Source organism: Oncorhynchus nerka, linkage group LG4 (genome assembly GCF_034236695.1).
Source record: "Oncorhynchus nerka isolate Pitt River linkage group LG4, Oner_Uvic_2.0, whole genome shotgun sequence".
NCBI lineage: Eukaryota > Metazoa > Chordata > Actinopteri > Salmoniformes > Salmonidae > Oncorhynchus > Oncorhynchus nerka.
This window is the reverse complement of record NC_088399.1, coordinates 43,240,082-43,266,763: the sequence shown is the minus strand read 5'-3', so window position 1 is coordinate 43,266,763 and position 26,682 is coordinate 43,240,082. Positions and strand designations below refer to the sequence as shown.

Genomic DNA, 26,682 nt, shown 5'->3' with positions numbered 1-26,682 from the left:
CTGTATCTCTTTGTAGTGATTGGGTGCTTTGATACACCATCCAAAGTGTAATTAATAACTAACCCATGCTCAAAGAGATATTGAAGGTCTGTTTTTTACTACCAATAGGTGCCCTTATGTGCTAGGCATTGTAAAATCTCCCTGAGGGACCTCACAAACAATTGTATGTGTGGGGTACAGAGATGAGGCAGTCATTAAAAATTGTGAGAAACTATTGCACACAGTCCATGCAACTTGTAACTTGTTAAGCACATTTTACTCCTGAACTTATTTAGGCATGCCATAAATGGGTTGAATACTTATTGACTCAATACATTTCAGCTTTACATTATTACTTTTTACAAGTTCGAGAAACATAATTCCTCTGACATTATGGGGTGTTGTGTGTTAAATTCAGTCTGTAACACAACAAAATGGTAAGTAGAGGGGTGTGAATAATTTCTCAAGGTATTGTAGTTTTTATTTTACCCCAATTATATTTTGTGTGATTATGAAAGCTCTTGAGGATTTCAGAAATGTATCATGTGTTGTACTGTTGGATAGTTGTCGAAAGAGGTTACAGAAGACGGAAATGCAGTGTCCCTCTTTTTTTCCTGAATTCACCTTACTATAGTTCTGCTAGGTGCCATTTATGTCCAAAAATTAACAGGATAACAGTACTACAAGAACCAGAGTCCTGCCTATCATACATACAGGTGGTCCCTAATGTAAACTGGATATCCTTCCTTCATTGGAAAAGCCTAGAAGAATGTCCCACTTTGTCCTATTTTCACCACTGTCCTATTTTAGCTAGCTACGGTTGGTAAAGCGTGACACAATTACAGAATTTTTACATTTTATAAGCTTAACATCAAAACACAAATAGTTATGTCACTGATATTACTGTATGCCTTGTGGTGTGAGCTTCCTGTTTGAAGTTTAAGATTAAGATGGGCAAAAGAATAGACACTAGACAGAGGAACTCTGACTAGAATGCCAGCATCTCGGAGTCGCATCTTCACTGTTGACGTTGAGACTGGTGTTTTGACGTTGAGACTGGTGGTACTATTTAATGAAGCTGCCAGTTGAGGACTTGTGAGGCGTCTGTTTCTTAAACTTGATACTCTAATGTACCTGTCCCCTTTGCACAGTTGTGCACCGGGGGCCTCCCACTCTTTCTATTCTGGTTAGACCCAGTTTGTGCTGTTCTGTGAAGGGAGTATTACACAGCGCTGTACGAGATCTTCAGTTTCTTGGAAATTTCTCGCATGGAATAGCCTTCATTTCACAGAACAAGAATAGACTGACGAGTTTCAGAAGAAAGGCTTTGTTTCTGTCCATTTTGAGCATGTAATCGAACCCACAAATGCTGATGCTCCAGATACTCAACTAGTCTAAAGAAGGGCAGTTTTATTGCTTCTTGTTAATGATGCAATCTTTGAATATTTGCACGAAAATCTCACCAATTGGATGGAAAACTAGTTTATGGTTTTGGATTGAATACTGTTTTTGGACAATCCATCATAAAGACACATATACACAAAAATAGTGACATAAGTGAGCAGTTGATGTCTATTTTTATTATCAATATGCATCCCTTTATTAAGATTTATTCTAATGGCCCATATAATGCCAAAAACATAGAAACCACAAATTGGTCAAAAAAAAGTCATACAGCTTCTTAAGTGTTATATCTTTCCTCAAGAGAAAACATTTATCTTTGTCTCTTTGTTCCTAAACAGTACAGGTATATAAAATGATTTGTTTTCAGATCTCCATACAGTGCTTTAGAGAAGCTCAGAATAAGTGAATTTACAACACATTAAGAACAAGGGGCACATTTTTTCAAATGTCTCAATACACATGGCAATTAAATATTTGAGGTTGTTACTTCTAGTTCCAATTGCTAGAGAACAATTCCAACTAGTTAAGTCAGTTTGGCTTTTTGGTCCATAACAGAACTTGTACAACTATGTTCCCAAATAACTGACCTTATTCAACATCTATCTGAAACATCAGTATAATGTTAAAACCTGCTATGAAATGTAACATTTTATTTATTTAGAATTTGCAGTTAGTTGAATACAAAAGGAAGATCTACGAAGGAATAGAGGAATCTGCTAAATTAAAATGTCCCCATTTCTTTTTAATTTAGAGTAGTGATCAAACATGCACATTGTACTGCAACTATAGAATTCTCCACTTGCAGAGGACTTATGTTTTCAACACAATGCATTTATACAGAGGAATGTTGATTGCTCAGTGCAATTGAACTGCACCCAAATCCTCTTTTCACCAGTCCATTTCTCTAACCACTTCATCACTTAACTAACCAAGGCCATCATAAACAGTAGGACTAAACATTTCCATTGAGTCAGTCATAAGTGCATGTTGTTGTTGAATGAATCAGCACAAACAGGGCAGCAGTAGAAGTAGCATCGTCAGTCAAAGTGAATGTTCAAGGCAGGTTGGAAATGAACACAATGGTAACCACCATTTCTTTAAAACAGTTACTAAACAACACAACATCTAATTCCCAAACCACCCAAGCTCAACCTCAACACTCTAAAACCAAGCAGGTGCTTTTGACAGGCTCTTCTCTCTACAACAGGCATAGGTAGATTGTGGCCTTAACATTGGTTGCTTATCATTTTCACAACCTATTCATCAATTAATTCAGCTATAATTAGGGCCAGAATGATTTACTTTTAATTTATATTACAAGTAAAAAAGTATTGTCTCATGTCAGAGCATTCCGAAAAATAAGGCAATGTCATTTCAGCTGCCTAAACAAAATGTTTTAAAAAAGCTGAAAAAGTACATTACACCCCATTACTCATCTTGGATAGCAAAAAACACCAGTACAATCCCATATTGAAATGTTTTAAACCATCATAATTTCACAAACATGTAGATAGATTTCTGGATAATGGAAGTGGCTGTCATTGGAATTGTTTTCAAATGAAACGAGTGTTGTTATTGCACATGTTCAGGCAGGCCCTGCTCTCCACTTTAAGATGTTTGCTCCAGTTTCATTATTCTCCAGTTTTACCGGAATGAGGACAGGCAGACAGCATCTCCCAAGGAATGGCAACTGACTGGAATGGCAAATTACTTCTGCCCAATACTGAAGCAGAATTTCTCCTTGGCCATCAAGTAGTGACTGTTGTCCTGGACCATGTTCTAGGGAATGTCACGGCAGAAAAAGGAGCAGTCTAGCGTGTGATAACATGACTACATCAACACTACCGTATAGTCACATACATGTGTCTTCTTTTGCCTTGACGAGAACCAAATCTAATGTCATAACCCTGTGCTTTTACTTTAGGGTTTAGCTAGGTAATAAACAATAATGCATGCAGCCTCAGTTCAATAACTGAGCGTAAATAACTCCTCTGTGCTGAAACACACAGACCGATGTTCAATGGCAATAATTTGGTAGATTTCACTTCTACATGTAGTTGTTCAGTTCTTGGCATGAATGCTTAAAAACATAGACAAACAACAACAACATCCAGCAAGGGGCAAGGAGGAATGTTTCCTCTTCAGCACATGTCAACAAAACATACAACAACCAAACTGCATCAGTGACTGATCATCTACCCTACCTGTATCTGCAGTCATTCAATAGAGCAATACCAAAAGCCTTTTCAGCACTATTCTCCTTCACTGTTCTTTGTTCTGGTACAATAAATAGACATATGGATATTCACAATGTCATGGTCTCCAGATCTCTCCAGATGCGGAGAGGTTTTAGTGTCATGCAGAGGAACCCGTCCTCTTCAGTGTTTTAGTCAAAGTCAGTGGATCCACTTTGGGAGAAGCTGAGCTAAAAACAACATGTTAAGTTATTTCATATAAGTGGTTGGGCTGCAGTCATATACTTAGAAAAACTGAGGAAGCCCTCAGAAATGATGGACCGTTCTACATTTTTGTATTATGCCATTTTGGATTTGATTGTGGTCCAAGTTCAGTTGGTGATGAATTTCCAAATATGAGCTTTAAATGATTTATTTTTACACTTTTTTTTTTATTATTTATTTTTTTAAATTGAAACACAGCTTGCTCATTTGGTCAGATAAAACATGTGTTTGTTCATCCTGTGTTATCCATCCATCAGATCTTAAAGTCAATAGGAAGAACATATTTCTTCCCTCTAGTTTCTCTTCTCTCCATTTGTGTCCAAATCCTAGGAGGACACACTCTGGTATGGAGAATTAAGGGAGGATGTGGGGGTGGTTCAGTGGTTAGTGGTGACTCAAGTCGGAGGTGGGGTTTGACTGAAAGTTAAGGGGGGGGTATGTGACTGGAAGAGCAGTAGTGGTGACTATGTTTGACTGAGGGGGGGGGTGACTAGTAGATCAGTAGTGGTGACTCAGGTTTTGACTGGGGGGGTGTGACTCAGGGTTTGACTGGCTGCAAGAGGGAAGGGAAGACAGAGGATGACTCAAGGCTCAGCAGGAGGGTCAGTCGATCCGTTCTTTGGCGGCATGGAGAGAATGCTCTCTGCCTCTTTGTACATCTGAGGAAGAGACAGAGGTCAATAGAAGCCAGTCAACATGTATTGTTATGAATGTGTGCGTTTACCGGGATAAATGGCACGTCCTGGAAGAGCTCCTGGATGAAGCGGCGTGCCGACAGACGAAACATGCAGTGGGCCAGCAGGTAGGACACCTCAGAGTAGAGACAAATGTCATCGAATGCATAGGGGAACTTCTCCTTGATCCTGTCAAGACAAAAGAAACAGGGATATCAACCTCGGTTTGAGTGCGTGGTGTGAAAGGAATGTGTGTGTGTGTCTTACGTTAGCAGGTTAGTCTCGTGGCCTTTGGTCCCGACAGAGGAGCTCAGGTTGACCACCAGACGCAGGACCTCCTTCCTGAGGAGAACCCTGCCGGCCGGCGCATCCTCTGGGATGGACTTCACTCCTGAGGGGAGAGAGAGACCACAGATAGCCAGGAGGTTTAGTCCATTCCTCTTCAACAAACAAAATAACCTTTCGCTTGTGAGAAAAGCATTGTATGAGAGAAAATATATATTTTTAAACACTTACCCAAAACCAGTTCAGTGCTGCGGGTGCTTGCTGGGGAGCCCTGGGACATAACATCACTGCACCCAGACACCCCTGACACTTTGGTTTGGGCCATGACCTCCAGGTGATTCTGCACAGGCGGACTGCACCACTCTGAGAAAGGGTGGTCCTCCGTCAAGTCTGAGGGAGAAAGGAGAATTCAATTAAGTTGTTTATTGGTCGCAGACTGCTAATATAATGTAAAGTAAAAATAATTGATAAAACAGCACAATGTTCTATGTACACACTGAACAAAAATATAAAACGCAACATACAACAACTTCAATTATTTTTCTGAGTTACAGTTCATATGAGGAAATAAGTCAAATAAATGTATTTCAATAAGCCCTAATCTATGGTTTTCACAAGACTGGGAATACAGATATGCATCTGTTGGTCCCCCTCCCCCCCAAAAAAACTCATCAATGGGCCTCAGGAACTCATCACAGCCTTTCTCTACATTCAAATTGTCATCGATAAAATGCAATTGTGTTCATTGTGCATGCCAAGTGCATCTGCGGCATTGTGTGGTGTGACAAAACTGCACATTTTAGAGTAGCCTTTTAATGTCCCCAGCATAAAGGGCACCTGTGTAATGTTCATGCTGTTTAATCAGCTTCTTGATATGCCACACCTGTCAGGCGGATCGATTATCTTGGCAAAGGAGAAATGCTCACTAACAGGTATGTAAACAAATTTGTGCACAATATTTGAGAGAAATAAGCTTGTAGTGCGTATGGAACATTTCTGGGAACTTATTTCAGCTCATGAAACATGGGACCAACACTTTACATGTTGTGTTGACATTTTTGTTCAGTATAAATATAATGTATCTGCAGCTGACCTGGGTGGCTGTTGGATGCGCTGAAGCCAAGCACAGTCAACCCAGTGCAGTAGAGGCAGTTGTCATCGTTGTGTTCCTGTAGACCAGTCTCCTCTGAGCCCAGTAGCTGCTGCTGCTCTGCACGGCTCACCCCCATCAGCTCTGTGATGCTCAGCTGGGAGCGGAGCACAGCATGCCGGGAGTGAGGGCTGGGACCTGGGGGTAGGAGCACACACACACACACGATCATACATTTACCTCTTTTTATTCAAGCCTGTTGGTCCTGAGCGGGCCTCTTATCTCAAGCAGAGAGCCCCCCCCCCCCCCCCCTTAAGCTCTGTGCTATACAAATCCTTACTGAAGGATTGTGTTGACCCTGGGGTATTTCTTACCATCAGAGTCTCCAGAGAAGAATTTGGCAGATCTGTCCTCAGAGGGCGGGCTGGTTCTCTTCAGGAAATATGGTGTTTCTTTTATCTAAAAAAAACAAATGATGCTACAGTTAGCAACACTCACAGCTTTATCCTTAAATATATAAACAACCTCAATTTCTTTGGTAAAATATTTAGAGCACAAGTTAAATTGATAGGTCAGGGGGCAGAGTGGAATGAGATGGGGAGTGGAGTGGGCCAGAGGGCTCAGTGTGTCTGGGTTCAGAGAGAGGGGTCAAACGATGGTCACTACCTGGAACATGTTGTTGATGTCCACGGGCAGCGCCAGGCCGATGAAGTCATCAGAGCTGCCATAGGTGGCACTGGACACCATGGATCTCACTGAGGAGGACCGCTGCAGAGTGGTCTGGCTGATGGGGCTCAGCAGATCCTCCTTATCCAGAGAGGCAAAACTCAGAGCCTTCAGGAACCTAGAGATGGAGAGAGATACAGTGAGTTAGGAGGCAGGGCAGGTAGTGCGATGGGGTGGGGAGAAAGAGAGATCAATACTGAGTAAAAGAGACAAGACTGTACTTATAGAACAATGCAAACATGAGGTAGGTTTGACTCGACTTTCTACATGCAATCAGCAGTTGGTTGCCTCAGTCAGGGACATGGGTCAGGAAAAAAGGAGGGCTAGACTTCCCACAACATAATATAGATGAACATTTAGGATGAAGGAACAGTGGAGTCACGTCGACTCAAATGACCACAGCAGGGCTCAGAAGGGCCTAGGGTTACAACATTTCTGTAACTTCCCCAAAATGTTGCCGCTTTCCATGTTGTCTGTTGCTTGTGAGGTGTGGAAACACTTTGTTGCTTTAATGAATTTTGTCTTGCTGCTTTTTGTCCTATGTTGCTGTGTCTGTATGCTAAGTCTTGCTTGTCCTATGTTGCTATTGTCTATATTGTAATTGTTTTTAATGACATGCCCAGGGACTGCGGTTGAAAATTAGCCGGCTGGCTAAAACGGCACTTTTACTGAAAAGTTGATTAATGTGCACTGTCCATGTAAAAATAAACTCAAACTCAAAATTAACAGAATTTCTGGAAAAGCTGTGAATTTTGGAGAAGTTACTGGAATTTTGCTACCATAGAAGGGGTACAATAACGTTGATGCCAAGGGTGGACGTGGGGGACGGGGGTGTTGCAGCTTAGCGCCTCCTCTATGGTGTCAAATAAGGAACATCCAATAGAGGGGGAGAGGGAGGGAGGGGGGAGCTAGCGCCTGTTAAGATGTCTGTCCACGCACCATGGAAGGAGGGCTCTGACAGGCCTGCGACTGGACCCAGCTGGCCCACCGTGACCCAAACAGCCAAACCTTTTTACTGAGCACCTACTGAAAAAGGGACCATCAGAAACAACACACACACAGCATGTTACTCCCATTGAGGGAGGGCTGCTGAGGGCTGAAGAGACACGACTTTACCAAAGATCTGTCATCAGATACAGTTGTTTAACATGATTCAGATACTGTTGTTTAAGAACATGATCCCGGTGATGGGATGATAAGTCTACTGAGGAAGTGGACGACAAAAAAATGTTGTAATAGTTGGAAAGTGGAATTGGAAAGTGGAATTACTCATAGTTTTGGTTTCAACAAAGTTTCTGGTACATTTCAGCAAATTCCAGAAGTAATTGGAACATTCATTCAAGCCAGAGCAGAGGTCAAACTGTTTATCTTGTCATGAGAGAGACGGGAGTATTTCAGAGAAAAAAAATGTTGTAATAGTTACAAGTGGAATTACTCAATGTTTTGGTTTCAACAAAGTTCCTGGTACATTTCAGCAAATTCCAGAAGTAATTGGAACATTAATTCAAGCCAGAGCAGAGGTCAAACTGTTGATCTTGTCATGAGGGAGAAGGGAATATTTCAGAGAAATAGTATTAGTCGTGGGAGATTCTAGGAAAATAGTTCCTAGAGGAGTGTGTGTGTGGACAAGTCGAGGGGGGACTGAGTGATTGGAGGCATATGTTTGAATGTGTGTAGGTGTATGTATCAGGGATGCAAACTACTGAGGGCCCAAAAAGGTGACACCTAAATGTATTTATTTTTTTAAACACTGAAACATGCAAAAGAATCCCTGCTAGGGGGAAATGCAGGTTAACTAATTAAACAACAAAGAATATGATCTACATGATCAGTCTCTGTGTGTAAAATAAAAGTGGTTAATATGAACCTAACTCAAAGGCAAAAAATGTAAAGAAAGCAATCCAATGTTATTTGTTGCCTAGACTTTACTGCAAATGACACTCAAGTCTTGAGAAAAAAAACAATACAGTAATATTGCAGTTAGCCATGACAGCCTTTATAATAGAACGCTTGTGAACGCAGTTGAAGTCGGAAGTTGGCATACACTTAGGTTGGAGTCATTATAACACGTTTTTCAACCACCACAAATTTCTTGTTAACAAACTATAGTTTTGGCAAGTCATTTAGGACATCTACTTTGTGCATGACACAAGCCATTTTTCCAACAATTGTTTAAAGACAGAATATTTCACTGTATCACAGTTCCAGTGGGTCAGACGTTTACATACACTAAGTTGACTGTGCCTTTAAACTGTTTTTGTAAATGCTTTAGAAGCTTCTGATAGGCTAATTGACATCATTTGAGTCAATTGGGGGTGTAACTGTGGATGTATTTCAAGGCATACCTTCAAACTCAGTGCCTCTTTGCTTGACATCATGGGAAAATCAAAAGAAATCAGCCAAAGCTCTGACCTCAATCCTATAGACAATTTGTGGGCAGAACTGAAAAAGCGTGTGCGAGCAAGGAGGCCTACAAACCTGACTCAGTTACACCAGCTCTCTCAGGAGGAATGGGTCAAAATTCACCCAACTTATTGTGGGAAGCTTGTGGAAGGCTACCCAAAACGTTTGACCCAAGTTAAACAATTTAAAGGCAATGCTACCAAATACTAATTGAGTGTATGTAAACGTCTGACCCACTGGGAATGTGATGAAAGATAAAAGCTGAAATAAATAACTCTACTATCATTCTGACATTTCACATTCTTAAAGTAAAGTGGTGATCCTAACTGACCTAAGACTAGGAATTTTTACTAGGATTAAATGTCAGAAATTGTGAAAAACTGAGTTTAAATGTATTTGGCAAAGGTGTATGTAAACCTCTGACTTAAACTGTAAATATTGCACTTATATTGGAAAAAAATACATCTTAAAGTAGAAATAGAATGAAACAAACAGGCATTCTATTTTTGCTCTGTTATCGTGGCCACTATAGACATCAATCAAGGGCACAAGGCTACATGTGTGCAAAAATATTCACTGAGTAAAAAAAAGTATATTTCCCCCTCACTCACACACACGTGTAACTGTCAAGTTCAACACAACAAAAACAATATATTTGGGCTACAGTGCACATTATTACATTGTACACTTTCTGTCTGTGAACATCTGTTCTACAATGTGCCAGCAAAAGTGTAAAAGAGGGAAAGTGTATGGTGTTCCTTTCACCTCTATAGTGGCATCCAGCTTAAGCCAGGTCCAGCTCCATCCAGCTACACTTAATTCCTGAATCAAATTGTTAAATGAGGAGTTGCTTGTTTTCACCTAATTCTCTCATTCGGAAAATTAACCACATACCGTAGAGGGGAAACATTTGTTAAAACCTGTTTGGGATAGGGGGCAGCATTTTCACGTTTGGATGAAAAGTGTGCCCAGAGTAAACTGCTTGCTACTCCGTCCCAGTAAAAAAAGAAAAATCTGACACAGTGGTTGCATTAAAGAGAAGTATATCTTTAATTCTGTGAATAACACTTGTATCTTTTATCAATGTTTATTATGAGTATTTCTTTAAATTGATGTGGCTCTCTGCAAAATCACCGGATGTTTTGGAAGCAAAACATTACTGAACGTAATGCGCCAATGTAAACTGCGATTTTTGGATATAAATATGCACTTTATCGAACAAAACATACATGTAGTGTCCTATGAGTGTCATCTGTCGAAGATCATCAAAGGTTAGTGATTAATTTGATCTATATTTCTGCTTTTTGTGACTCCTCTCTTTGGCTGGAAAAATGGCTGTGTGTGTTTTTGTGACTTGGCTCTGACCTAACATAATCATATGTTGTGCTTTCGCTGTAAAGCCTTTTTGAAATCGTACACAATGGGTAGATTAACAAGAAGTTTATCTTTCATTTGGTGTATTGCACTTGTTAATGTATGAAAAATAATAATAATTGAATTTCGCGGAATGTTGTCGAGGGGTGCCGCTAGTTTTAACAGATGGTGGTTAGTTCGTTAGCATTTCACACAGATTGCCAGGGTCCAGTAAGCAACTAACACGTTATAACTTAAGGAACGGCAAGGAGTCGTATACCAGTTAATATTATAGTGAATTGGTTAGGTTACTAATGTTAGCTCATAACGTTGTAACGTTAGCTGGCGGACTTTATTGGCAAGCTAATTTTCACACAATAAACTCAATTACTTGATCAGATAAGTTGGCTAATGTTGCTCAACATTTCTCTGGCTAGCTACTGAGAATTCGATCCAGCTAAGAAGATAACTAAACAATGGTAATACTTGTTCCATCACACTTTCTCCCTCACTTCAAACTTTCGAAATGCTAGTAGTTTTTCGGCTACAGCTCATGAAGTACGCTTCAGCACCTTCTCACCCCGTCTCCGTGGTCAGGCTCCTCACCTAACGTTACCTCTTCGTTATCGCTGCTGTAACTGGAAAGCTGCCTTTCCAGAGAGTGTGAGCTGATGCTGTAACTAGTGAGTTGGTTGTCTCTTCTTTCTTCAGTCACATACTGCGCTGCATTCTGTTGTTATGTAAACGACTGGTTGAGCCTTGGATACAGCAGCCAGTATTGCTCCAAGCGTGCATCACTCGTTCTCTTACAGCCAGTAGTGATCCAAACCTCCCCCCGTCCAAACTTTTCTCATCGGACCTACATGAATCACTTAGGTCACTTATTTTGGATTCAAAACGGCAAATTTCGCCAAAAGGTGACTAGTTTGCATCCCTGATTTATGTGTATGTGCGTGTCTGTTACCTCCTTGGGGTGAGTCTGGAGTCCAGGCTGCCAGTCTTCATGTTGATGGTATCGGTGAAGAGCATGTCTTTGGCTGGGGAGGCCAGAGCCTCGCTGTGGGACAGGGACGAGTGGATCCTCTGCTGCTGAAGCCTCTTCAGCGTGGCGTAGCCCAGCGCATCACGCTGACTGGCGTACGTATCACAGGAAGTGGCGTACTTCAGAGTAGCGTAGCCCAGCGCATCACGCTGACTGGCGTACGTATCACGACAACTTGCGTACTTCAGCGTGGCGTAGCCCAGCGCGTCCCGGGAGTTGGAGTACATGAGGCTGCAGTCCGTTAGGCCGCTCAGGGTGGTCAACGAGGGCGACTTGAGGGACTGGGCGCGGCGAGGAAGGGTGTGGGAGGAGCCGGGGGCACCAGGGAGGCAGAGCTGGATTTAGACAGGGAGGAGAGGTGGGCAGTGTGGGGCTGGGGGGTGAGGGAGGTCAGGGTCTGGATGGTTTGGGCGCTGATCACACTGTTGATGCTGACACCGTCTGTGTCGATGGTGGAGGGCAGGGTCTCCTTGGAGGGGCTGGAGCTCATAGAGCTGATGCCGCTGGTGGTCGTGTCCGTGTTGAAGCTCTGACTGCGCGATTTAAACTGAGTCCCCCCGCCTCCTCCGGACGGGCCATTCCCGGCCAGGCGCTCCCGGCTAGCCTGTTCTCTCTGGTTCTCACCCACCCCTGACCCTCCTACCCCCACTGACCGGCTTGGCAACCTCCCCTCCCCCTCCCCAAAGCTGGGGGTGCTGCCCCGGTTCTCAGATGCCTTGCTGCCCACAAAGGAAGTTTCTAGGTTGACAGAGGGGCTTTTGGGCAGGTTGCCGTCATTATAGATTGGGAAGACGTCTGAAGATCCAAAGGTGTAGCTGGGCTCGGTGACGGTGCGTTTGCGCCCCTGTTCCCCCTCTACCCCTCCTGCGCGGCCCCTGGGAATGCCCTTGGGGTCGCTGTTGCTGCGGAGCTTCTTCCCAGATAGCGACAGGGAGTGGAGGAGGCGGTTGCGGAAGCGGCTGGAGGCCAGGAGGTTGAAGGGGCTGCGGTCTTTGTACTTGGGTCTCATGTACATAGGAGGATCGTCCGACAGGTCACAGTTCTCCAGCCTCTCATCGTCCATGATGTACATACCTGGAAGTGACCTTTCACGGTTAATCAAAACAAATTGTTTTTGTCACATGCACCAAATATAACAGGGGTAGGCCTTACTGTGAAACACTTCCAAGCCGTTAACCAACAATGCAGTTAAGAAAAAAAGTGTTAAGAAAGTATTTATTAAAATAATAAGGATATATATTATAAATAAAATGTACTTGGTAGTTTGGGGTAAACATTTGGAGATACTGTACCAGTTAAAAATAAATTATAACTAGTTGCACAATGACGACTAGAGACTTACTGGGTTGTGTGGAGTCACTCTCACTGTTGTGCATGGAGCTGGTGGAGTCAGAGGCGAGGCTGAGGCTGGAGGGGACAGAGGACAGCAGGCTGGGGGGGTTGGGGTGGGGCTCCATGTCATCAGGGACAACGGGCCACAACGTCCGGCGGCTATGTCTCACAGCGTCCCAGCCGTGCTGCTTCAGCATGTCACAGCCCTGACGAGTCTTCGAGATCAGCCCCAACACGTACAGACACGTCCTACACAGAGTCAGTCATTACAGAAAGGTCCTGGACAGAGATATAGTAATCTTATGGGACAGCACAAGCATGTTGCTTCACTAGAAGCACCTTCAATATGAGAGTTTCAAACATGAATGCGTCTTACCCTCTGACGGAGAGAACCTCACAGTGCAGAGCCAGAACCACTATGTCAGGGATCACCCCTTCCTCTTGCAGGAGGTTCAACCCCCAGTTTGACGACCCTATGTTACCCTGGAAACAAACAACATTAATTCTCATGTTATTAGGAAAACGATTTCATGGGTGAATCATGTCAATAATTGGCACATAATTGGGAAACTCCTCGAATTAGAATAGATGTGGTAGTTAGTCATTCTTAATTATACTGACCAAGGCCCAAAGTGCTGCCTTAAGCTGTTTAATGCCCTCCCACTTGTCCAGCATTGGGGAGCGAACAGTGTAGCTTAGGTCAGGAACCACATTCTAAAGAGAAAGTAAGAAACGAAAATGGTATAAATGCATTATGCCTGTAGGCCTAATTGCTACTTGACCAGTGTAATAGTGGGTGGTTCAACTAGCTGCAGTTACCTGGACTTCCAGTAGATGGCAGCCTGTCTTGTCATGGACAAGCTGGCTATACAGATGCACAGGAAGATAAACATTTGGCCTCTGTAACCTTTGGTTGCTTCGACGTACATAGTTGTCTCCGTCGACAGGTTTACGGTACGTGGTGAGAGCCTCGTTCAGCTGCTCCTCTATCATGTCCACATATTTCAGGTTATACTCCTACAAAACATACGATGACATAAAACTCGACCAGTTTTTTTTATGCGCTCATGCGACAGCCAAAAGATGCAACTCATAATTTATTACATTGTTTGCTTGAGTATGAATGTACCTTCTGCCATTTCTCTAGCTGCTTGGTGACGTAGCCCCTCTCATTGAGGTAGGAGAAGCCCTTTGGAATGGACAAGAACCTGGAGAGAAAAAAGACAAGAGGTTAGAGACAAAAGGACCTAATACAGACTACAAAAAAGAGCGGAGTTTTCTCCCAGCAGCTTACCGTAGCAGCAGCAGGACACCCTTGTCCCCCAGGTGTGTGAGAGCTGGCTTCATTTGGATCAGAGCATGGAGGTTTGCCTGGAGGAAAAGAAAATACATCTCAGCTAATACACTACTGGAGTCAAAAACTACTGGATTAAACTAAATTACAGACCGTAAGGTACAGCAGTGACCAGGGATGACATAGCAAGACACCGCAACAAAAACTCAGGCGCCTCATTCCTCACCTTGTCCTCGCAGGCCTCATCCAGTATGTCCAGCGCCTCCATGGAGATGGTCTTGTTGCGGTCGTGGAGCTGGGTGACCAGGAGCTCGATGCCCCAATTACTGAAGAACTCCACGTTGGCACGCAGCAGCACCCGCAGGTGTTTAGTGGCATACAGCCTGCAGTTCTGTGGTACACAAACAGACGGTAGAAGAGGACAGGCTAGAGACAAAGACAGTATGAAGATTGAAGAAGCAGTTTTAGCCAATAGAAATCACCCCCTATCACACTTGTAGCACATGTCATGGCGACGTTGGCTAGCTAGGCTCACGAGTAGAAACACGTCGTCAGGTGCAACGGTCATCTCACTCTGAACTGTGCATGTGCAAGACCGTCAAATCAACGGCACTCCTTTGATGTTAAATTGTTTTTGACGAAGATTCTAACGTGTCGGTTTGCCACTTTCAACGAGGTTACTCGTGAACTACTACAGACTTTGGCTCGAAGCTACATTCTGCCTTTTAGATTGAGGTTTAATGAACAACTAAGGAAGAATTGTTCACTACTCTCATTGACTTCACAAACCCCAAACCCCGGCCTGGTCCGATTGGTCTGGTTCACGGGTGTTCCCGAAAGTCTTGCGATGTTGTTATGGAGTTACTGTCATTCTCAAACCCTAACACATACGCTCCATTTAAAGCACAACAAACCAAATTGCACATCACAATAAACAAATGAAATACAGGTAGTTTCTTTCCAAAAACTTGTGCAAGCTCCTCCACCCTCTCTATGAAACCAAGATGGATCAATTATTGTGTGAATTACATCTGTGCGTTCTCAGTGCAGGAGGTGGTGTTCTTACGTCAGTGGCAGCGGTGAGGATCTTGGACAGGATGACCCTGGACAGCCCGTCACGGCTGTAGTCCAGTGTGGACACAGTGAGCTTCAGCAGGTGGTCCTGATTATTCAGTGTACAGATGTTCAACAGGCTAGTCGGAGAGCACAGGGTCAATGCACTGCTCAAGTACCGTACGCACAACAACACAGTGACTTGAGTGAAGATGAAGTGAGACTGAAAGAGGACAAAGGAAATGCTCTGCAGTAGCTTACAAAGACACCAGGCACCTCTAAAAATGGGCCTGTTGAAGGTACTAGGGATCTCCCAAGAAAGAAAAAAAACACCCGGAAGAAACACCCGGATAACACACTATTGGACATTGAGAGACTGACCACTGGAAGACACTGCACTTCTCCAGCATCTTGACGCCGTGCGGGTGTGAGGAAAGAGTGCCCAGGAACAGGAAGTAGTGCTGGCTGAGGGTGGTGAGCAGCCCGTTGCTCTGGAGACTGCGGTCGGGCTTCAGCCCCGAGGAAGAGGAGAGCCATTGGACTATGTCCTTCACCAGGTCCTCCAGGTACACCTGCCCATCCTGACACACAGAAACGTAATGTTCAGGTAATGTTGGCCATGGTGAGAGAGGTCAAAGTAAGGTCATGTCATTATTTGATTATCAAAAGAGTTTACAATCAGAAGTTGTTTAAAACGTTTTTTTTTTTATTGTTCATTAATAGGCCTGCATAGTGAAATTCTCTACTGCTGTTCGTAAATATCAATAGTCTATTAGAGTTTTACCTCATAGTAAACCCTCTCACCTCGTCAGACTCCAGGAGGAACTCAATGAACTGGCATCCCACCACAGTGAGCTGCCTGGCTTTGCTGTGGTCCAGCTCCAGGCAGGCATACAGCTTACTGCTGGGCTTATAGAAGAACAGCAGCCTGCGCACAAACCTGCAGAGAGAGAAGCCCAACGTCAGTCAGTCAGTCAGAGAGAGAGAGAAGCCCAGTGTCAGTCAGTCAGACAGACAGAGAGAGAAGCCCACCGTCAGTCAGTCAGACAGACAGAGAGAGAAGCCCACCGTCAGTCAGTCAGTCAGACAGACCGAGAGAGAGAGAAGCCCACCGTCAGTCATTCAGTCAGACAGAGAGAGAAGCCCACCATCAGTCAGTCAGACAGACAGAGAGAGAGAGAGAAGCCCACCGTCAGTCAGACAGACAGACAGAGAAGCCCACCGTCAATCAGACAGACAGACAGAGAGAGAAGCCCACCGTCAGTCAGTCAGTCAGACAGAGAGAGAGAGAGAAGCCAACCGTCAGTCAGTCAGACAGACAGACAGACAGAGAAGCCCACCGTCAGTCAGTCAGACAGAGAGAGAGAAGTCCAGCGTCAGACAGACAGAGAGAGAAGCCCACCGTCCGTCAGTCAGACAGAGAGAGAGAGAAACCCACCGTCAGTCAGTCAGACAGACAGAGAGAGAAGCCCACCGTCAGTCAGTCAGACAGACAAGCCCACCGTCCGTCAGTCAGACAGAGAGAGAGAGAAGCCCACCGTCAGTCAGTCAGACAGACAGAGAGAGAAGCCCACCGTCAGTCAGTCAGACAGAGAGAGAGAGAAGCCCACCGTCAGTCAGTCAGACAGAGAGAGAGAGAAGCCCACCGTCAGTCAGTCAGACAGACAGAGAGAGAAGCCCACCGTCAGACAGACAGAGAGAGAAGCCCACCGTCAGACAGACAGAGAGAGAGAGAAGCCCACCGTCAGACAGACAGAGAGAGAGAGAAGCCCACCGTCAGTCAGACAGAGAGAGAAGCCCACCGTCAGTCAGACAGAGAGAGAAGTCCAGCGTCAGACAGACAGAGAGAGAAGCCCAGCGTCAGTCAGACAGACAGACAGAGAAGCCCAGCGTCAGTCAGTCAGTCAGACAGACAGACAGAGAAGTCCAGCGTCAGACAGAGAGGAAAGGCAACAAAAGAGGATCAAACACCACAAGCACATTCCCTTCATGTTACCTTTGGTTTGGTGAAAAAAGTGGTTGTAATGTTACTTACTTGTGTATTTGTTCATCTTTATTGCTCCGCAGGTTAACGTTGGGCCACTGCAGATGGGTAAAGGCAACATGAAAAAAAATCTTAAATTGAAGAGAGACCGTACTGAAAAAAAGACTGTAATAAGTTTGGATTTATTGCAGTTCTGCTCCACTCGCCTTCAGTATTGTTGCGATGAGAACCCAGTTCCAGTCCAGGTTCTCTTTGTGGTTCAGGATGTGGCTGTCTCTCAGGTTCATCATGAGAGCATCCTCAGTGTCCTGCAATGCAAACAAGGACATCATTTCAAATACCACCACAGCTAATCCCAGATGCTTTTGTTGCAACACAGGGACATGGTTTGATATGTACCTTAATGACAAAGATATCTCTCTGTGGTCTAAAGTGCTGGTCTCTACAGTAGTGCGAAGCCTTTGATTTGCGGATGATGTGGTCCAGGTACAGGCTGTTGGGTTTGGGTCCTTTCTTCTTCTTCTCGTGGAAGCGTTTCAGGTAGTTGACCGCTGCACTCGCCCGTCTGAAAAAAGACAATAGATGTCGTGCCATTGTCAATAACACAAAATCCAAAGTATTTTATGGGACTCTCCTGTAGCATATGCATTGTTTAATGAAGATTAGTGTAGGAAGTTTCATGTAACTATAGTCATGCAGCCTTTGCTCCTGTCTGCTACAGAGTAAATTCCTCACAACGGTCCCTGTCTATAGTGAACTCACAGTCTCTTCTCCTGGGCGATGTCGAAAGAGGCAGCCTTGTTGATGAGTGTGGGCAGGCAGTGCAGGTGGTGGCTGTGGGAGTGTGGGAGGATGGTGTTGGCCTGGGGGAACAAAAATAAAACAGTTACAAGAACCATGAAAAACTCATTACAAACTGACACACAAAAACAAACACAAAAAAAACGAACGTGTCAAAAACTGCTAGAGCATATCCTCTGGTCCAGTTCATTGACCCCACATAATGTTAACATCTTAGAGGACAATGACTTGAGTTACCATGTGAAGCAGTTCTCCCAGTAGAATGATGGCTCGCACAGCGTTGTTGTCATCGGTGCTTGTGATAACCTCAATCAGACCCTGTTGAGCGGTACACAGGCTTTACACGACAGGCAACAGTGGCTTGCGTGTGGGATCTTTAGGTGGTAACAGTGACAGATATCCAACAGCACTATTTGGTTGAATATACACAAACGCATTGATCCTCTGACATTGATGACCACACCTCAAGAAGTCCACTCTTGATGAAGGCGGACAGTACCAAAGCCAGGTAGTTATCCATTAGGTCAGGCCTGAGGGGGCAGACAGAGAACACTGAGTTTATGCAGAGAATGTGTCCCATAATCATGTGTAAAAGGAGAGTTGAAATTCAGTGATTGTTTTTTTAATTTTTTTTTTTACCTTGACCGAGCTCGATGTGGAAGGATACATTTGGCTTCAGAAGCCACAAAGCCGTCTGATAACCTCCAACTGTCTTGGAACCTACTGGGGTCTACAGGGGCAGTATAGAGACAAGGACACATTGTGACTCAATAATATATGGTACATGAGATGCATGATAAGGCGGTTAGAGGTTAATTACGTGAACAGTGACATTGTACCCACCCACACTGATAAGTGCTTCAATAAAGTCTGCGGTCGCAACAGGCATGGGGAGCCGGAATATATCATACATCACCTCTAACAAGCCTTTCTGTGGGAGATTGAGAGGAGCCATGTTTACTTACACAGTCTAATAGTGACTCCATTATCCCCAAATTAAAAATGTATAACATTTTGATGAGTAGTGGGAAAATAATATTTTTTAGGGGAGTGCTCTACATTATTCCTACATTAAACTGAGTGACATTGTTATCTGTGTTTTTGAGCCCAACCATAGAGCAATCTCGAGGTAAACTTGAGGACACTGTATTCCTTTTGACCTCAGTTGTCACATGCTGATAATGTCCATTTGATGCTATGCTTACCCTTACTTCCACATTTGGTATACAGAGCAGGCCAATAAGAGACTGGATTCCAGAGTTGCCTGTCTTGCACAGGTTAATGATGCCTGGGGTGAGATTGAGACAGAAAGAGAGCATAGGGTCAGGTAAGAACACGTTCATACCACATCACTAATAACATATATCAAAGCTATCAGGGTATATAGACACTCAAAAACTCATAGATGATTGAATATGAAGGATTAATGTTTACCTGACCAGGAGCGAAAGGAAGCAACTATGGACATCTTACTGGCCAGGAAACGAGCTTCCCTGTCTTCCCTGGTGTGGACATCAAAATGCATGATTAACATCCCCAAAGTAATTGATACAGTAAAAACAACACCAGTCAAAAGTTTGGACACACAAACTCAGCAAAAAAATAAACGTCCTCTCAATGTCAACTGCGTTTATTTTCAGCAAACTTAACATGTGTAAATATTTGTATGAACATAAGATTCAACAATTGAGACAAACTGAACCAGTTGATGTTTCGCATTTCGGTAGGCCGTTTTGCATTTTGGTAGGTTGTCATTGTAAATAATAATTTGTTCTTAACTGACATGTTTAGTTAAATAAAGGTTAAATAAAATAAATAAAAAGAGGATAAGTTCATTAATTACCAGCCTCAGAAATTGCAGCCCAAACAAATGCTTCACAGAGTTCAAGTAACAGACACATCTCAACATCAACTGTTCAGAAGAGACTGTGTGAATCAGGCCTACATGGTCGAATTGCTGCAAAGAAACCACTAGTAAAGCACACCAATAATAAGAGACTTGCTTGGGCCAAGAAACACCAGCAATGGACATTAGACATTAGTGGAAATTTGGTCTGATGAGTCCAAATGTGCAATTTTTGGTTCCAACCGCCGTGTCTTTGTGAGACGCAAAGTAGGTGAACAGATGATCTCCGCATGTGTGGTCCCACCGTGAAGCATGGAGGAAGAGGTGTGATGGTGTCAGGGTGCTTTGCTGGTGACACTGTCTGTGATTTATTTAGAATCCAAGGCAAACTTAACCAGCATGGCTACCACAGCATTCTGTGGCGATACGCCATCCCATCTGGTTTGTGCTTAGTGGGCCTATCATTTGTTTTTCAATAAGACAATGACCCAACACACACCTCCAGGCGGTGTGAGGGCTATTTGACCAAGAAGGATAGTGCTATATCAGATGACCTGGCCTCCACAATCACCTGACCTCAACCCAATTGAGATGGTTTGGGATGAGTTGGACTGCAGAGTGAAGGAAAATCAGCCAACAAGTGCTCAGCATATGTGGGAACTCCTTCAAGACGGTTGGAAAAGCATTACTCATGAAGCTGGTTGAGAGAATGCCAAGAGTGTACAAAGCTGTCATCATGGCAAAGGGTGGCTACTTTAAAGAATCTCAAATCTATTTTGATTTGTTAAACACTTTTTTGGTTACTACATTCCATATGTGTTATTTCATATTTTTCATGTCTTCACTACTATTATACAATGTAGAAAATAGTAAAATAAAGAAAAACCCTTGAATGAGTAGGTGTGTCCAAACTTTTGACTGGTACTGTATGTAAAATCCACACTTACTTGAGTTGCCCCTCTGATGTGTCTGCATTGTGTCTGTAGTGAAAGTCTGTGTACGGGGCCAGGATTTGCTGGAAGAAAAACAGAACGAGAAAAACTAAAATCCCATTCAATGAGGAAAATAATCAAATTCCTATTAATGAATGCTGCTCGAGCGTGTATTGTCAGTACCTCGAGCTCCACATCTGAGCGCACATACTGGCGTGTGTGTGGGTGGTTGAGGAGGTGTAGGATGGTAGTGATGAGTGCCTCGTTGATGCGGCTCAGCTGACAGTCGATCACGTTCTTCAGAATGGTGCTGAGACCACTCCTCTGAGCCACCACCACGGGGTTTTTCACAGCTGCAGAACAAAGGAATCACACAGGGTTTAACCAAAAGATCACAAATAGATACGTGTGTGGGCACGTGTGGTGCCTCACTCACCAAGTTCACAGATGATGGCGATACAGACGCGCACCATGCGGTCTCGCTCCTGTAGCCCATCTTTGCCCACGGCAATAAGGGAGTTGGTGACAGACGAGGGGAAGAGCAGTGCATTCACTGTGATCATCTGTAGGGGGCAGCAGAGAGAGGACAGTTCAGTCTCACATAGTAGTACTCACGTGATAGAAAGATGTTGACTAAATAAGTAAGGGATCATCAACGAGGGGCTATACGTTCTATGGAAAAAAATGAACGACATGAAAGGTGTGTTCCACAACATGGTAGCGGAGTGGAATTATTTTTCCAGAGAATATATAGAGCCCTGAGTTGATTATCCCTTATTATGGCTATAATTTCACACATGCCACTAAAAATGTGTTTATTTACCGTTCGAGAAATGTGTTCAACATCCACTGAAGTAGCTAGAAAGTTTACTAGATAGCTACAGTAGTTGCCGTGGTAACCAAACAAACAGACTTGCTTGATTAGTCCGAACTCGCCATTATGAAAATCGAATTCAAAAATATCAATACTGTTTTCAATTCGACTTCTACTTTCAAAAGCAGCTCAAACAAACATGTAAAAATCAATTGTACCGTGCAAATATACTGTGTGTTAAAGGGAAATAATGCATGCTTTGGAATGCCCTTCAAGCCAATCAGAAATGAGTATTCAAGTTCAACAATGCTATGGTATAAAGATTGTGGCTCTAATCCTGGACGCTGATTGGTTAAAACCGTATTCCAGCCGGTGTCTATTCCACAAGTTACCACCGGCTAAAGCTATGACGTTGAAATGCCCATTTACTCTGTTCCATCTGACTGCGCAATCCACTGTCTCATCAGCCCAGCCAGACAATTTATAAACTTGATCTGCACTGTAAAAAGCATCTAGACATTACCTCACATTTCTTTTAGACTAACATTTAGTTTTCAACAGCAGAGATTTGTATAAACCTTGCTCTATTTGACATTTGCAACATTGTTTCAGTATTGAAATTCGATCTCCAGTTGTCCCATCGTAATGAACGTGTAGGGGTCGGGAGTCAGGATGAGACAGGCAGGCAGCTTTTCTCAGCCAGTCGAAATCATGAATCAGCATCATTTTTATGTATATATACAAAGAAATGTCAATAGAAAACAGGTCAAACAAAACGAAGTGCAGCTAGTTTGCAGTCTTTCCAGCTTCAGTTTGAAGTGGATTGTGTTAGCTTTCTGGCCCTCAAACCATCATGGTCACCTAATAATACCCAGTTTACAATTGGCTCATTCATCCCCCTCCTCTCCCTTGTAACTATTCCCCAGGTGGTTGCTGCAAATGAGAACATGTTCTCAGTCAATTTACCTGGTAAAATAACGGATAAATAAAATGTAAAAATAAAAGCTGTGTTGTTGGCAAGCTCCTCTGAACAATGTCCTGACGAGAGAGCACATTTTCTATGCCAGGTGAAATCGCGCATCATTTGTTCATTGTTATGGATGTATCTAAATAAATGTCACTAGAAAACAGCTTAAACAAACGCAAATACTTTGTTGTTATTCTGGCTGCACTGTTTAGATGTGACTAAGATAGCCGTAGTTTGCTAGCTAGCAAGCAAGGGATGAGAACATTGCCAGCCAGTATGGCAATAGAACATTTAGAACATCCATAGATACAGAACAGAAAGACTTAACGACTGGTTTGTGTCTCTGGCAACCGAACCAATAGAACGAACGACCAGCTGGCTCAGGTAGAAATCCTAGATTTGCGTCGAGACTATATCTTGTGGAAGGATGAAATAGTAGAAATAAATTCTGCAAAATAACGTTTATAATGAAGATATGTAAATCATTATTTGAATATATTGGTAACCCATTGTATAAGTGATAATGCTCTTGAAGCCGGTGTTTGGAGGATATATTAGCATGGTTTGCCGATCCTTGATTTCATCTTGAGCCTAACAACCCGTGCCAATATATCCTCCAAACACCAGCTTCTCTGGCATTATCACTCAAATAACTGGTCGTACTTTGAAATCTTACTGAATGGTACACTATGCATGAAATTAATTTAGTTTGGGAGAGGTTGGGGTGTCTCACCTTTCGCACCAGCCTGAGAGCCTGTGTCCTTTCCACCTCATTGCTTTGCTGGATGTCTATGCACCTGGAGAAGGACATACTCAGTCACTCAGTGGTTGAAAGGTTAAGTGGGCTCAACATTGGGATAAGTCACACACACACTGTTCAGATGTAGCACTCACCTGGCGATCAGGTAGTCCACCTGAAGACGGAGGACCTTCTGGAGAATAGCGCTGTCTCTGATCAGGTAGCGTAGAGCCCTCAGCCCTGCAGCTCGCACCTCCTTAGCCTCATTTAACAGCGCTAACCGGAGACTAGAAAAGGGGCAGGATGGGAAGTGTGAGGGGGAGAGAAGAATAAGAAATAACAAACAAATTAGCACTTGACTTCATTATAATGGAAAATTCATTGTATAGTGGAACTGAAAACAACATAGGTTGTCATTGAAAATAAGAATTTGTCTTAACTGGCTTGCCTAGTTAAATATAGGTCAAAGAAAGAAAGAAAATAAATCAGCTGGTAGGGGGCCTCCTGAGTGGCGCAGTGGTCTGAGGCACTGCATCACAGTGCTAACTGTGCCACTAGAGATCCTGGTTTGAGTCCAGGCTCTGTTGCAGCCGTCCACGACCAGGAGACCCATGGGGTGGTGCACAACTGGCCCAGTGTCATCCTGGTTAGGGACGGTTGGGCCGGCAGGGATGCTCTTGTCCCATCGCGCATTAGCGACTCCTGCGGTGGGCGGGCGCAATGCACGCTGACACAGTCGCCAGGTGCACAGTGTTTCCTCCGACACATTGGTGCGGCTGGCTTCCGGGTTAAGTGGGCATTGTGTCAAAAAGCAGTGCGACTTGGCTGGGTTGTGTTTCGGAGGATGCACGGCTCTCGACCTTCGCCGCTCCCGAGTCCGTACAGGAGTTGCAGCGATGAGACAAGACAGTAACTACCAATTGGATACCACAAAATTGGGGAGAAAAAGAGGTAAAAGTAACAACAACAACAAAAAAGAAAGAAAAAACAGCTGGTACTGTATACGTAGCACTACTGAAGATTAATTTCTCGAAAGAATCACCAGATGATGATCTCTTCGTGTGTAAACCCAAGCTTCTCCTCTGAGTGGCCTGCATTGCAGAGAAGCTGTGACAGACGGAGACAAACATACTCGTAAGAACACATTCAAACATAACAAATCAGATGTTACATACACTTAATGTCTGCTGAGATGCTGCACCACAAACCTTTATGAAGTTGTTTAGGTGACCGAGTTTGCGCATGTTGGAGACTCCTTGTTGCTTGGCAACATTCTGAAGGATTTCCCGAAGGTTGTCTGAAGGATCTGAAAGGAAACATCAACAGGTACAATGAACTGAAAGGTTCTCTCACTGGTTTACAACTCTGTTCCAATGCGTTACAGTAACAGAACACACTGTGTTCAGGAGAGAGCAGCATGACTAAGCCTCATTAATGAGTGGGACCGGAACACTAAACTGGAAATAGAAACACATTTGGGATCAGGGCATTTGGGATTTCTTCACCCGAGTGAGCAATATAAAATCTTATGCGATAAATCAGTAAAACATTACTATTCGGCAATGGTCCGAATGTGCTATTCTATGCTTCTGTCAAGTGACTTCGGGTTCAGAGTGTCCACGAGGAAACCTGGGATATCACTTGGACAGAGTGTTCCTGTAATGAGGACAGTTAAGATGCCAACATGTATATTTAGCTGAATTGTGGTGGAACTGCTCTGCTGTTTAAACCCATTGCACTTCAGTGACCAAAAAAAGCACTCAGTATTACCATATCATCATACTGTTGATCAAGGTTGTGGCATTTTGAAGGCGCAATATGATTCAACTAACTTTTGAAAATGCCTTTAGGGGCTTACTGTTACATCCATCAGTTTAACAGGGGAGCTACTATCCTAAACTAGAGGTAAGTCTGCCTACGTCACTTTTTATGCAGTAGCTACATCATTTCAAACAATAACTAAATCATTTGTTTACAAACTCTCCCATGATGAAAAACATAAACAATACAATACAGGCCCTTAACATTTGGATTATGATGATAAAGTAGGAGTGTGTTGGAGTTTAGCTTCAATAAGGGCCTATTCTGCATATAAATCAAGGAAGGGATTTGGACACATTTCTCTAGTAGAAAATCAATGGCATTGAATTAGCATTGAATTGCATACAAGCCATATGCAGTGAGCTAGAAACATTGAATGACACTAGCTAATAACCAAACCATAACATGCATCAAAACAACAATGTCGTGATGATCATGTTTTGAATTGCTGCTAGCTATGCTACTTAGCCAGGTTGTCAACACAGTTAGCATTGTAGCTAACTAATTAAATGTAAATAAAGAGAGTTACCATGTTCGGCCATTTAGTAGCAAGCTAGCAGCATCCTACTAATAAATTAGCTAGCTTCGATTCAATGCTGGGATGGTGACTCCAAGCTCCAATCTGATTCACCCACCTCTGGAGAGATCGAGTGGTACATTTTCCTCCCCACTGTCATTCCGACCTGTCAAAGCAAACCATACACACCAAGCATTAACGGTTAGCAAGGAGCCAGCAACTAACAGGTACAATGAAAGTTCCGCTTTGTGTTCTGGAGGGTTGCTAATCTCTGGTCCAGACTGAAATATATATTGTCTCACCTCGCATCCGAATGCTTCGACTCGGACGGCCTCGGATGCTGACCGCCATCTTTACAGAATCATTCAACACCGACCGGACCGGAATCAACAAGGATTATCGCGAGAAATTCCACACTCATTGCCTCTTATCTAGCCCAACCACAGTATACGGGGCTGTAGTATTTAAGGAAATAAAAGGTATTTCTGCACCATCTATTGCAAATCATTGTAAATTCAACATTTTCATGATTCGAGGACAGTGCCATTTATGACAACCGACAATCGGCAATATTTGCTTTAGTTTCTGTCAGGCCCATAATTCGCTCAGATCTCTTGGTAGCTGGAAATGTGTCTCCTACCTAAAGCTGAATAACCACGTATACATTTGGAGAATTTTACGAGTATGTCCCTACTTTCACAGTGTGAGGGGTTAACACCAGAAGGGATCCAGCTTAATGTCAGTGATGTCAAGATTCCGCGAGAGTATGAAACTTGTCTGCCAAAATTGGGACTTGTGAGCAGTATTGCCATGTTCGCGGTTTTCACACAATTTAGGTTGTCATTATGGAGACACACTTTTGCATAAAACATATTAATACGCTAGAACTGATGCACATAAATGAATGATGGAGGCAAAGCACTGGAAAACGACTTTGGGCGTCCTTGGGTCTCGGGGATGCCCGAGTGGAAATTTGAAATGGAAGTTAAGGAACTCCCTCACCTAGTCTTTTTATGGGAGAAAGTCCTCAACGAAACTGACATTAGGCTAAATGTGAAGAATGGTACATTTGCCTCTGTTGGCCATCATGGAGCCTATTAACGTATATGCCATTGTAGGCTACAATTTGATACAATAAATATGTTGAAATGACGATATCACTGGAGT

The 26,682-nt window shown here is 43.4% G+C and overlaps 1 pseudogene; it reads right to left on the bottom strand.

The window, feature by feature from the left end:
• Positions 1–1,537: 1,537 nt before the first annotated feature.
• Positions 1,538–26,202, bottom strand: LOC115125641 (rapamycin-insensitive companion of mTOR-like; annotated as a pseudogene).
• Positions 26,203–26,682: the final 480 nt, after the last annotated feature.